This window comes from Orcinus orca, chromosome 4 (assembly GCF_937001465.1).
Source record: "Orcinus orca chromosome 4, mOrcOrc1.1, whole genome shotgun sequence".
NCBI lineage: Eukaryota > Metazoa > Chordata > Mammalia > Artiodactyla > Delphinidae > Orcinus > Orcinus orca.
Genome location: NC_064562.1, coordinates 21,047,535 through 21,060,848, shown reverse-complemented (window position 1 = coordinate 21,060,848; position 13,314 = coordinate 21,047,535). Strand labels below are relative to the sequence as shown.

Here is a 13,314-nt window from a genome sequence, read left to right as displayed (position 1 = left end):
ACCGGGCCTAGTAAAAAAAATAATAAGTTATGGATCTAAATAGGTCCTTTGTTTGTTTGTTTGCTTTAAAGACTGTGAAATACTCAAGAGTTTCCCCCAGAGCCTTAAAATAAATGTCCCTTGTTCTCTCAAGGATCTCTAAATTACTAATTTACGTTCTGATGTTAAAAATATTTTTGAAGATCAATTTGAAGTTTTGGTAATCGTTCACGCCTAAATGTCCCTCTCCCTCTTTTTAGAAAAAAAACCTAGGAGGGAGGCTTGTATAGCAATTATTTATCTCACAAAGTCTTTTTTAGAAAATCAACTGTCAAAGTATCAAAATGTTAAACTTTTCTTTCACATAACTGTACTTTTTTACATTTTATACCATAATGAAGTAAACTTGGAGAAATGTCAGCAAATTTTGAAAACTATTATAGGTATCTTTATCCGCTTTCCAATTGTTCCTTTAACCTCATTATTAACTTTAAGTTGATTTCCTGTATTTGAAATAATGGAGCAAAAGATATTATCTAATTTATGAAATAATATCATATTGACAAGTTTACTGTCTTCTACAAATGCCTGTTTACCAACAGACCGCAGTACAATAAGGTAAAGACAGAGGGTTTGGATTGCAGGGTGCATATAAACTCTTGGTCAAGAGTTCCAGGAATTCAGTTCTCAGGAAAGCATAAGTCTTCTTAAACCAATCCATTGGGGAGACAATGCCCTAAGTGATGTATCTTCTTCACAAAAGATACTGTGACAAAGATTTTTGTTTTGTTTTGGTTTGGTTTTTTTCGCGGTTGCGGCCTCTCCCGTTGCAGAGCACAGGCTCCGGACGCGCAGGCTCAGCGGCCATGGCTCACGGGCCCAGCCGCTCCACGGCATGTGGGATCTTCCCGGACCAGGGCACAAACCCGTGTCCCCTGCATCGGCAGGCGGACTCTCAACCACTGCGCCACCAGGGAAGCCCTAACAAAGATTTTGAGGAGAAAGTGATATACATATTCCAGCTCCCGCTCCCCTGTTAAGTGTCCACATCTTCAAAGGCATCCCAGTTTGTTCTACGGAAATACACAATGCTCATTCCCCCCCCAGCACACAAAGATTTGCAAAGAAGGATAGTCTTTAGATAGCAAACTGTATCTGTCACATGTCTGAAGAACCCCGGACTGGAAGTCAGAAGGCTGCGGATGCCATCTTGACTCTCCACCTCACTATCTGGGCAACCGGGGCAATTCTCAGTATTTCTGAGCCTTGCATAATCTCAGCTAAATGAGGAAATTGGAATAATTATATTCGAGTCTCTGCCAGCTATACAATTTTATGACGCTGTCTCCTCTAATACACATAGAAGACTTACAGTACATAGGATAATTAAGTATGTTTTCAGATGCTCACTTCCACAATTTATATCCATATGATCCTGGTAAAATAAAAACAAAAATGTGTTTAAAATTATGGGCTGTTTTTTAAAACTACTTCATTGGTTAAGGCTTTGTGCTAGAAAATCTTTAAAAATCTACTAAAGTTCAAAAATTATTATAGGTTTGTTTTTGTTTCAGGTACGGAATGAGAACATAGCTCTTGTTCAAAAGTTATGAGGTAACAGCTTAGCCCCTTTACTTATTCGTTCACTCTTGTTTTATTAATGTTGCTGTTAACAGCTACTCTGTTTTAAGTATTCTATGTGCCAAGCACTATGTAAGCGTTTCACAGTGTTCATGTCATTTGGTTCTCAAAACAATGTGGCTTTAACTATATTTTACAAATGAGGAATCTGGATTTTAAAAGTTTTAAGTGACAGAGCTGAAATTCAATCCCAGATCTGACCCTATAGCCTTCCCTCTTAGTTAGAAGCCTTCTCTTCCTTTTAAGGTCACATAAAGTTATTGCTAAAAATTACATGGACATCATAGGCAAGGTTATACATATACATATCAAAAAATTGCTTTTGTTTTCCTACTCACTTTCCCACAGAGCAAAAATCTCATAGAAATGAGCATCTATCTCCTTAAAAATAGGCATGAACCGTACTCATAATTCATTACAATACTGGCACTATTGGTTGAGACTATGTAGACATTGTTTTCACAAAGAAAAGAAAATGTGTGGAGATGACACACACAGAGGCCGTGACCTAAGTCTTACATGTATTCTAACTTTGCCTATGCATTTACAAAAAGATATTTTAGAAATGTTTTCACTCATTTTGGTCTTGTTTCTTAGTGTCAAACACAACTTTAGTCACAGTTGACTTTACTTTCCCCCTACTTTCTCCCCTAAGGAAATGATACTGTCTGAAATGCTGGGTTATCTCTTGGTTCACACTTGTTCTCAGGGAAGAGGCACTTAGTAATTCTCACACTGAGATGCTTTTTCAGGCAGAATGCTACCAGCAGTGTGTAATAGCAGGTTTCTGATTTTTCGTCTATTATACAATGATAAAAAATGCTAGCCACAGTTGGTTTCTAGTTTCTCAATATATCAAACTCTTGGATCTGTTGATTTTCTTCCCTTGCATTCTTCTTCTCTAGCAGCATACTGACAGCCTCAGTATTATTACTCTACTCGGTAGAAATTATAAGGGTCTCACACTGACGCTATGTTCCAATAACTGGATGTCTGAGGCTGTTTTGACTGTTGCCCTGTTGCAATTGCAGTGGCTGATTTCTTGTGCCCTTGCAGACTGGATGCTTTTGGTAATTCTGCTGGTTTTATTTCTACTTTTAGATTCTGGATCCCTTTAAAGAACAAAACAGGTTCCTTCCTAATGCAGCAAACTATTGTAAAAGTGAAAAAGTACTTTGCTTCTTCATGGCTATTTATTATTGGAGAATTTTCCTCTCGAAGGACATGTCCAGATCTTTAGACACTGAATTATATTATTCTTATAGAGTGTTATTATACATCTTATTTTCTAGTTCAAAACTAGACCAAATACTAGGAAGGTACGAAGGAATTTCTTAGCAATAATACTTTCTTTGTTGTTGTTGCTGGGAGGCTTTCTTCATTTTCTTATCCTTCCTCACATTTAACTGACTTCTTTCATACTAATCTAATTGTGTGATGGGCCCCCTAAAGATGTCCACATATGAATCCCCAGAACCTGTGTATTTATTACCTTACATTCCATGGAAGGTGGAATTAAGTTAAGGATATTGACATGGGAAGAGTAGCCTGGATTACCCAGGTGAGCGAATGTAATTACACGAGCACTTATAAGATGGAAGCAGGAAAGTCAGAGAAGAGACAGGATGAGGAAGCAGAGATTGGAGTAATGTGCTTTGAATAACGTGAGGAAGGGGCCACAAGCCAAGGAATGTAGGTCTCCTCCAGAAGCTGGAAAAGTCAAGGAAATAGATTCCCCTACAGAGACTCCAAAAGGAACCAGCTCTGCTGATGCCTGTCTTTGAGCCCAGCGAGACTGATTTTGAACTTCTGACTTCCCAAACTACAGGATAATAAATTAGTGTTGTTTTAAGCTACTAAGTTTGTGGTAGTTTGTTAGAGTAGCAACAGAAAGCTGACACCAACCTACGGCGATAAATTGAGTGTTTGGAGACATTCATTAATAAGGAAAAAATTTTACATTCTTCTAAATGAACATATATTAAAGAATATACAATTCCCTTTAGCATTAATTTGCTAAGTCCCTATGGAATAATATTTCACTGTTAATTGCTGGATATGGTAGCTCTTTGATATGCCTTCCTGCAGGGCTGTTTGCATCATGTACTTCTTTCTTCTCTTGGTTGTGTTGATGTGCTGAATCTTCACTCTTCTGTTCAATTGAGGATGACTTGTGGAACTAATCAAGTTGTTTTCTGCTTGTACCATAGCTGATACCACCACACCCACTGCCGCCCATCCTCACCCCTGCCTGTGCTAACAAGTGAAAGTGAGTTTGCTGGAACAGAGCTTGATTACTATATCTGAGTTTTAAGAAACAATACTATAAAATGTTTAAATGTAAAAAAATCTAAAATTCTCTATTTCTCTTTTTGCTTGTTTTGGCTTTCTTTGAGAACTCTGATAATTTGCTTCTGTGTTTACCCTATAATTATTGATTAGATAAGGTTTTCAGTCCCACTCCGTACCCTACTTATAATGTTTTCCTTAGCACCTAACTCACCACAGGTCTCTCAATAGCTGAACCTGTTAGCTTCAATCTACAGGATTGATAAAAGGAGTCACTGCTCTTCACATTTTCATTATTCACTTATTTATTCATTTATTAAGTCATTCAAAGAGATTTTTGTAAGTGCTTATCATATCCAAGATAACAGTGCTGGACACTGGACATACACTGATGAAAAGATACAGCCCTTGCTTCCAAAAACTCTGCCTTCTAGATATTGTGCTTCAGTTTTTGTGGAGAGTTGTATCAGATAAAGTAATACTAAATGGTTCTATAGTAATTGAAAAATACCTCTGGACAACTGGATGGGTCAAGGATATTCTTGTAAGCAATGTGATTACTGGGGCAGTTTCCGTTATAAATAAATCATAGTAAAGAAACATTGAATTTGGGAGTTTGGAACTAGAAGACAACAACAGGAAGTGGTTTGGAAGCAAATTTCAACAGGAAGAGAAGCAAAGATAATGTTTCAGCCAATGGTGTAACTAGCTATTAGTGTGCTTAGGGCAGGTTCTAATAATTGTGCCCCTTGACACCGTCCAAAAATTAGAAGAGCATATAGAAGGTATTTCCCACATCTACCACACAATTTCAAAAGGCAGTGAATAGCCTGTTAACAGTTTAGAAGAGAAGATAATGCAGACAGTTATTTGAGGGAAGTGAAGTAAGTTTCCTGCTGAAGTCCCTATCATCTTGGATTATGATGTGAAAAGCAAGTCATTGCAATCAATGTCTGAAACACTCATTCAGAGAAGAAAAAGCAGTTAACATAACTGGCTCTACAAAGAGCTAAAAAGGGATATCAGAACAGAAAATGGCATTTTATGGTGAGAATTCTCACTAAAAAATTGAGTTTTCGTTTTCCAAAAGCAAATAACAGAAATGTTGGTGCCATGAAACCAATACCAAGAGAATTGTAGGTCTTCTGAGAGTTCATTTTGCTCCTTTCCTGTGGCTAGTGCATTCCCCACCTCCCGAGAGACCAGCTGTGTGGTCCCAATTCATCTTTTTAAGAGGACAGCCATGGAGGACTTCTGCCCTCATGAGTCATCTGAGATTTCAGGACAGGGCTCTCAATGTCACAGGCTCTACATTCTCTTGCTAGACCTCAAGTAGAGTTCACGGATCCCAAGCCTTTGAGAATAGCTATGGGAAATCTCAGGCCATCATTATTGGGATCAATGAAAAATATTTCTTCATTAAGATCTCCTGGAATCAAAAACATCATGTATGCTTTTGAAGGAAAGAGAAGACATTATTAAGGGGTGATTTCTTTGTGACTCTAGGTCAAATATACATAGGAGAGGGATGTTGAAAACTATACTGAGAGAAGATAGATAAGAGTTTAAGTCACGGATATAGCTACCTCCCTGGAGGTTGCCTGAATAGCCACAGAAACAGAGGAAGTTAGGGGTATGATAAATTTGTCTAATGGCTAGAGATGTGAATGGGAGAGCACTTTGAAAAATTTTGCTGAGGGATCTAAGAAATATATTTAGTCTTATGCCACTGCAAATATTTTGCATAAGTTTTCTTACAGTTGTTTCCTACTGAAAAAAAATCTGCCTTTTATTTTGGAAATTACTGAAAGTAATATTGCAAGTAACTCAAATAGAAGAAAATAAATTTAAAAATTTAAGATTAAAAATAAAAGTTATTTTTCACTCTATAAATACATACTGAGCATCTTCTATGTGTATAATATTCTAATAATGATATATAAATGATGAACATTTCATATGCTAAAGTATATAATTCATAAAATTATCCTAATAGTATAATAATTAAGTTAACAAAAATTCAACTTAAAAATAAAAGATTTTTGTTTTATACGCACAATGAATACTTGTCATGAAATAGCACTAAGGAATTTGAAAAAAAAGTGAATATTCAAAATAATTATGACGGATGATTATCCAGTCAGTCAGCAACTATATATTGAGTACCTACTATGTGTCATAATTTCTATTCTTAGAGTGTGTTCCATAAGACAAATAATAGAAATTGTAATAAAGTATAGAGTATTCCAACATTATAACAGAGGAAATATAATATTATTATAGAGCAGGCACTGGGTTATTTGGGATATTTAGAAGATTAGGGCATGCATAGGAAGGTCAGCTTAGCCTTACAGTGAGTAAAACTCTCCCTGAGGATCAATTATCCCCATGCCTGACCAATTTAAAATAATTAAAATATAATCTCAAAGGTAAGCTCAATTCAGGAAAAGGCAAGTGCTCCTTGGTGCACTGAAACTATTTTCACAAGTGAATTCCAACCTACACCAAAACAAACAAAAAATTATAATAGATCAGTAAAGCTACTGTACCATAGAGCTAAATATGTCATTTTTCTAAATCTACTGTAACTTATTCATTATTATAATACCTTTAGCAAGTGGTAAATTTTTTTCAGTCTTCTCTTGAAACTGAATGAAGTGGACAGGTACCAGCAGTGTTGATAGTTGCCCCTTTTATACCTTTCGTACTTAGTAAAATGGGATCTGATTTCAGTGACTAACTGGTAGAATGCAATTTATCTTGCCACCAAGTTCTTTTTTCATCAAAAATACTGCCTTAAAGAAGAAAGAGTGAAGCTACATATGAGGTAGGCATGTTATTTTTTTTCACCCTTTGCAGAAGTACATATTACACAAGGGTATGGTGGTTCCCTCCCACACAAGAAAACCACTGAGAATGGTCTAGTAGGAGTCTCTTAGGATGCTTTCTATTCCCTGGAGGAGGCCTAGCTACCTAATTCCTATTCAGACACAAAGGGAGAAGAGATCCACTGTCTGATATGTGTCCCAGCGAACTAGAAATCACAATACAGATCAGTTGAAGACTTGTGGCCACTTTGTGACTCTGAAATAGGCTCATTAGTGACCTCACCTACGGTACAGATTAACCCTGATTTAACCATTACACCTGTTTGTCAGAAGCTAAAGGGGATTCCCTCCTTGGGCTTAAGAGTGGATTCGCCTATAAACCTGATTATGTGATCTGACAGAATGGACTACACCTTCCTGTGACTTCCTGTCCCCTGTGCTTATTCTCATTTTTACCATAACAACACTTATACAGTTTATTCTTACTGATTTTAATATAGCCTTCCTATAATAAAATGTAAGCCCCTCAAAGGATCTTATTCATTTTTCTATTCCTAGGGCTATCTTAGTTCTAAGCATAGAATAGGTGACTGATGATATAAAAATTAATGTGTTTGCTGAATTAATTACTGTAGGAACTATTAGAAACACACAGTTGAACAAGAAGGTCCCAGGTCTCAAAGAGCTTACAGCCTAATGAAGAAGGCAGATATGTAAACTAATGATAATTTAATTCACAAAGAAGTAAGCCCTAAATAAAGGTGCAAACAAATTGTTTAAGCCCGAAATGGAAGAGGTGGTTAAATATCATTAGGGAGACTTCTGAGCAAAGTAAGTTTTGGGGTTTGGCGCAGTAAGATTGGGGTTTATTTCCACAGGCAGCTTATTTCCACAAAGAGATGAGAGAGGTACAATGAGGGAGCAGCTGTGAGTTATTTCTAAACTTTGGACTTTTATTGTTTAAACAACTTCACTGCTGGTAGCACGGTTTAAGGTTTTATCAGAAGTCATGTATCAGCCTGAACTCTTTTGTATGCACATGACAGAATCCCAGCCCAAATCAGGTTATGTAAAATGGGACATTTTAACAGATCATGTGATCAAACTGTGGGAAGAGGAGTGGTGTACCTGGGCCTTGCGGAAAACTGAAATAAGGGACTGTTCTCTCCCCTCTACTTCTTTTCTCTTATTGTAGAATAGCTGCCTCGAAATGTTGAAAACCTGCTCAGCTGAAGCAAAATGAGTAGGATTGAGAGTTGCTCTCTGGTATCAAGTTTGGAAAATCATGAGGCACAAATGTTCACAGCAGCATTATCCATAAGAGTCAAAAAGTGGAAACGATCCAAATGTCCATCAACTGATGAATGGATTAGAAAAAGGTGGTATAACATACAGTGGAATATTACCCTGCAATATAAAGAATGAAGTACGGATACATACTATAACAGGGAATCATTATGTCAAGTTAAAGAAGCCACTCGCCAAAGACCACATGCTGTTATCATTTATATGGTATCATTTATACCACATGCTGTTATCATTCTATTTATACGGGATGTCCAGAATAGGCAAGTCCTTAGGGACAAAAAGTAGATTAGTGATTGCCAAGGGGTTGGGGTTAGGGGCAGATGGAGAGTGAATGCTGAGCCCAGGGGTTTTTTTTCAGGGTGACGTAAATTATTCTAAAATTAGATATTGGAAGTGATTGTGGGACTCTGTGAATATACTAATAATGACTGGATTATACTCTTTAAAAGGGTGAATTTTATGGTATGTGAATTATATCTCAATAAACCTACTATAAAAAATTCATAAAGAAGGGCTTTAATTTAATTAAATTAATTCAAGACCTAAATTAATTCCAGAGCTAATCTTTGCAGTGAGGGAGGGAGGTGTGGAGCGTGCTGAGTCAGCTTCCTGAGGTCAGGTGCTTGAATCATCTACAATAGTTGGAGGAGGATTTAGGATATGTTAAAAGAGGGTCACACAAATTCAGAGCACATGGTTGGATCAGAGAAAACCATTTCCCAGGAAAAGGTAGACATTATTCCCAGAAGGAGGAAAGAAGGGATGTGGGTAGATTAAAAAATAAATGTCTACTATAAAAGATCAGCTTGAAAAACCTAGTGACTTTAGCAGTTGGCCCAGTTACTGCAGGCGGTGGCATACACTTCTTAATTCTGTGGCACTCACCTCTCAACCTCTGGGAGTACGGGCTAAGGACAACTCACAACTGTGCTCTCTCCAGGAACTGCCCTTGGCAAAAAGAAGTCGCCTTGCTCAAGGTTACTCATCTTGCCTACAAGACAACCTGTATCCAGGAATACAATAGCTCCGGTGGAAGTTCAATGTGGAAGTGCAAGGGCTGGACTCCTTACCCAAGTGGGAAAATTTTGGAGGGTCACCTAGCATGAGAACTCCCCAAAGTATGGCCTGAGGTCTCTGCTGCAGCTGCTTCTTTGTTCAGCTTCTTCCTTTGCCCAGTCGTACTTCCCTTACCACTTGCATGTATTGTTCCTAAGACTATTTCTCAACAAACCTCCTGCATGTAAATATCACAATGTATTCCCCAGAGAACCTGTGACAGTTGGTACCAGGAATGGCCCTAGGAAGCAGACCTAAAAGTAAAATTTGGAGCTGGATCTCACTCCAGGCCTGAGGACATCATCACTGGCACCGAGAGCTCCTGGCCTGTGGTTTCTGCGTAATTGCTAATTTTTGTTTTCAGTGGTGAACTGGGACGGGATGCCAGTGGAAAGGATGAGTTGATGAGTACAATACCTCAGGCACAGGAGAGGTTTGGGAAAAACAGTAATGATAAGGACTACGGAATTGGATAGCTGTAGAAAGAGCCATTGGTGCACTGAAAGAAGAAAACAAAGGCTGAGGGTGATTAATCACCAATATAAAACAAATTGTGAAAGACAGAGGGCCTCCTAGGCAGCATATAAAGAATAAAGAGATTCTCATCTGCTGTACCTGAAGGTCAGAGAAGGCTTAGGATCAGGGCCAACGCTTGATTTTATGAGCAGCAGAACTCCAGAGAGGTTTGAATTCTCAATCCCAACAAGTCTGCTATGCCAAGATCAGGGCTCTAATTGGGAAGGAATGGACCCTGAAACTTGAGATGCTGATAGCTGAGTGCCTGGGTTGATGCACCTAGAAAATTTTAATCTCTGGATTCCTCTGAACTCTCTGTGCCCAGAGAAGTACACCGCTTCTCAAGATAAAGGCCAGCACTTCCTCCTTGCTTGACAATAATACACAAGCTTGTGCCTTAAAAGGTAAGATCCCTTCTCATGTTTCATCCCCACTCCTCTCTTGCCACCACATTAATAAGCAGGGTCTAGCTACAACATAACCAGGTAAAGGGAGAGGTGGGCTCCCTAAAGGAAGAAAGGGTCTGTAAGTCAAAGGAGTTGGAAGACCTAGCCAACATATACCAGCAAGATTCAGGACTGGATCCTAAAGGAGATGAATGAAGTCAAGTGAAACATAAAGCTGGATAACGGAGAGTGTTTCAATATGGGTTCATCTTCTTGTGATATAGGATTTAACATTCTGGAAAGCCTCGGGAGATGGAGATGGTGCTACTACACTGCTTAGCTGGGACTTTGAAGCTTGCAAAAATTGATGGCTCTTGTTACATGAAGCAGAACTGCTATGGCAAATGGTAGAACAAGGGGCTTAAAAGTTCAGATAGGCTTGCTAGAGAGAATATATTACAGCAGACAGAAACTCACGACAGGACTATGTTTTATAGAGAGGCCCAAGGGACACTCTGTTTATCAAAGTGATAAAGAATGCGTTACTGAGGGGGGAACCAGAATTGTTAAGAAGCTTAGTAGCAGTTGTCCTCCGAAGGCCAGGGCTTTTACATAAGGAGGATCCCAGGAAGTAAAGGGGATGATAAAATCCCAAAATAATCAATCCAATATTTTAACCACCAGAAACAAAATGGACACAATACGTGTAATTAGCAGCAAGACTGGCATGACAAATGGGGGAGCCTGACCTTCAGAGACCTATGGAGATGACTAATAGAACATAGAGCTCCTGGGACGAAAAAACATGGCAGCCAACAAAGATACTGTTCAATCTATAGATTGCTCAAACTGTACTGAAGAAAAACTGCTTTCAGACCTGAGCCATTTCACAGATTTGGAAACCACTGAATGAAAGAGATACCTAGAAAGAAGAACCCTGTACCATCAAATCAAGTTTTCATAGTAACGATTCCCCTATTCCTTGTCCAAATTATCCTATAGCCATTTACTTAGGTATTGTGTGCTGGAGAAATTCTTCAGTGTTCTACTGAACTCACATGCAATGCAGACTACCACTGATTTAAACATTACATGTGTTCATCAGAAGCTAAATGGGATTTCTTCCTTGGATATGAGAGTAGATTTTCCTCTAAATCTCAGAGGAGGGAGAACTGAAAATACGTGCCCAGGTGGATTTCAGAATTGCTATGAATGAATGACTGCTATGCTGTACACACACCACCACCACCCTTGAATAGAAGTATTAATTTAAATTATCCTGCTCCTATCTCATGATTGTATGTTTGTGTTGGGGTTGGGGTGGGTGGAGGGAGCAGATAATTTTTAGTTTACAGTGCTCTGTAATCAAGATAAGGCACTTAAAAAATTATCTGAGGGATGTCACACCAGGAGCCTCAGCCATACTTGGACTCAGTTTAGTTGATGATATTCTGAACATTAAGCCTAAGTTTCAAGCCTATGTCTGAGGCCGTCATGGAATGACATTGCGGATCTTAGGAAGGGCTGAATGTATTTTTCATGTTAGGGGAATATGAATCATCAGAGGCCAGAGGGACACATGTGGTAGCTGTTATATTGGTGGCCCACTAATGCACCAGCCCTCCTGGTATACATGCCCTCATTTAGTTCTTTTTGACATTGACTCAGGGGTTGGCCATTTAACTATCTTTGACCAATGGAACATTAACAAACTAAATACAAGCAGAAGCTTAATAAAGGCTTGCATATTGGGGTTTGCACTGTAATGCTCTCCCTTGAAACCCTGAGCTACTACTTAAAGAGATCCAGCTACCCTGATAGATAGACCATGTGATAAAGAGAAATATCCAGCCAATCCCTCGTTATTCCATCCATCACAGCTAAGGAGCGAGACATGAGTAAAGAAGCCATTCTGGATATTCAAGCAACAGCAGTCACCATTTGGAACAGAAGAACCACCCACCTAAGCCCAGCTCAGATTGCAGAATAGTGAGAAATAACAGATTTTAAGCCACTAAGATTTGAGGTCGTTTGTTTATGCAGCAATAAATAATTCAAACACTTTTATAAAGATCTGTGGATAGTGCAGGCACAGAAAATAACATAGTTGGTTATTGACAGACTGGAGTCATTTAAGCACAGTACTTAATTCTCAGTCTAATTTAAAACATAGCATAGGGCTTCCCTGGTGGCACAGTGGTTGAGAGTCCGTCTGTCGATGCAGGGGACACGGGTTCGTGCCCTGGTCCGGGAAGATCCCACATGCCGCGGAGCGCCTGGGCCCGTGAGCCATGGCCACTGAGCCTGCGCGTCTGGACCCTGTGCTCCGCAACGGGAGAGGCCACAACAGTGAGAGGCCCGCATACAATCAATCAATCAATCAATCAATAATCAATAAATGTAGATATTCAATAAATATTTGTTGAATTAATAATTGAACATTGAGAAAGAGGTCCTGTTGGGCTTTCTGATGTGTGCTTGGGCAGAGAACTGGCCCCACCACCAAAAATCATCCTCATTACCACCTCACTACTACTTCAGTCAATAAGAGAGCTGGGAGAGAGAGAACATAGCTGTTTTTCCTTCCCTTACTTTTTCCCATGGGGTGAATCTCCTACCAGAATTTAAGTGAAAACCCTGATCATTTTCATCCTCTACTAGGTCAAGGCAAATGTCTATCTCACCTCTGAAATGTGGCTCACCATTCAACATGCAGAGCAACTTATGCTGCTAAGCTGTGCTGTAGATAAGGAGGCAACAGAATGACGGCAGCCACTATGGAGAACAGTATGGAGGTTCCTTAAAAAACTAAACATAGAACTGCCATATGAGCCAGCAATCCCACTATTGGGCATATACCCTGAGAAAACCATAATTCAAAAAGAGTCATGTACCACAATGTTCATTGCAGCACTATTTACAATAGCCAGGTCATGGAAGCAACCTAAATGTCCATTGACAGATGCATAGGTAAAGAAGATGTGGTATATATATATATATATATATACACACACACACACACAATGGAATATTATTCACCCATAAAAAGGAACAAAATTGGGTTATTTGTAGAGATGTAGATGGGCCTAGACACTGTCATAGAGAGTGAAGTAAGGCAGAACGAGAAAGACAAATGTGGTATATTAATGCATATATGTGGAATCTAGAAAAATAGTACAGATGAACCAGTTTGCAAGGCAGAAATAGAGACACAGTTGTAGAGAACAAACATATGGAAACCAAGGGGGGAAAGGGGGTGTGTGGGATGAATTGGGAGATTGGGATTGACATATATACACAAATATGTATGA

At 38.9% G+C, this 13,314-nt stretch overlaps 1 protein-coding gene across 2 annotated transcripts in view; it reads right to left on the bottom strand.

Moving 5' to 3' along the window:
* BANK1 (B cell scaffold protein with ankyrin repeats 1) overlaps positions 1-13,314 on the bottom strand; it is a 439,628-nt gene that overhangs the window by 311,474 nt on the left and 114,840 nt on the right. The window lies entirely within an intron of this gene.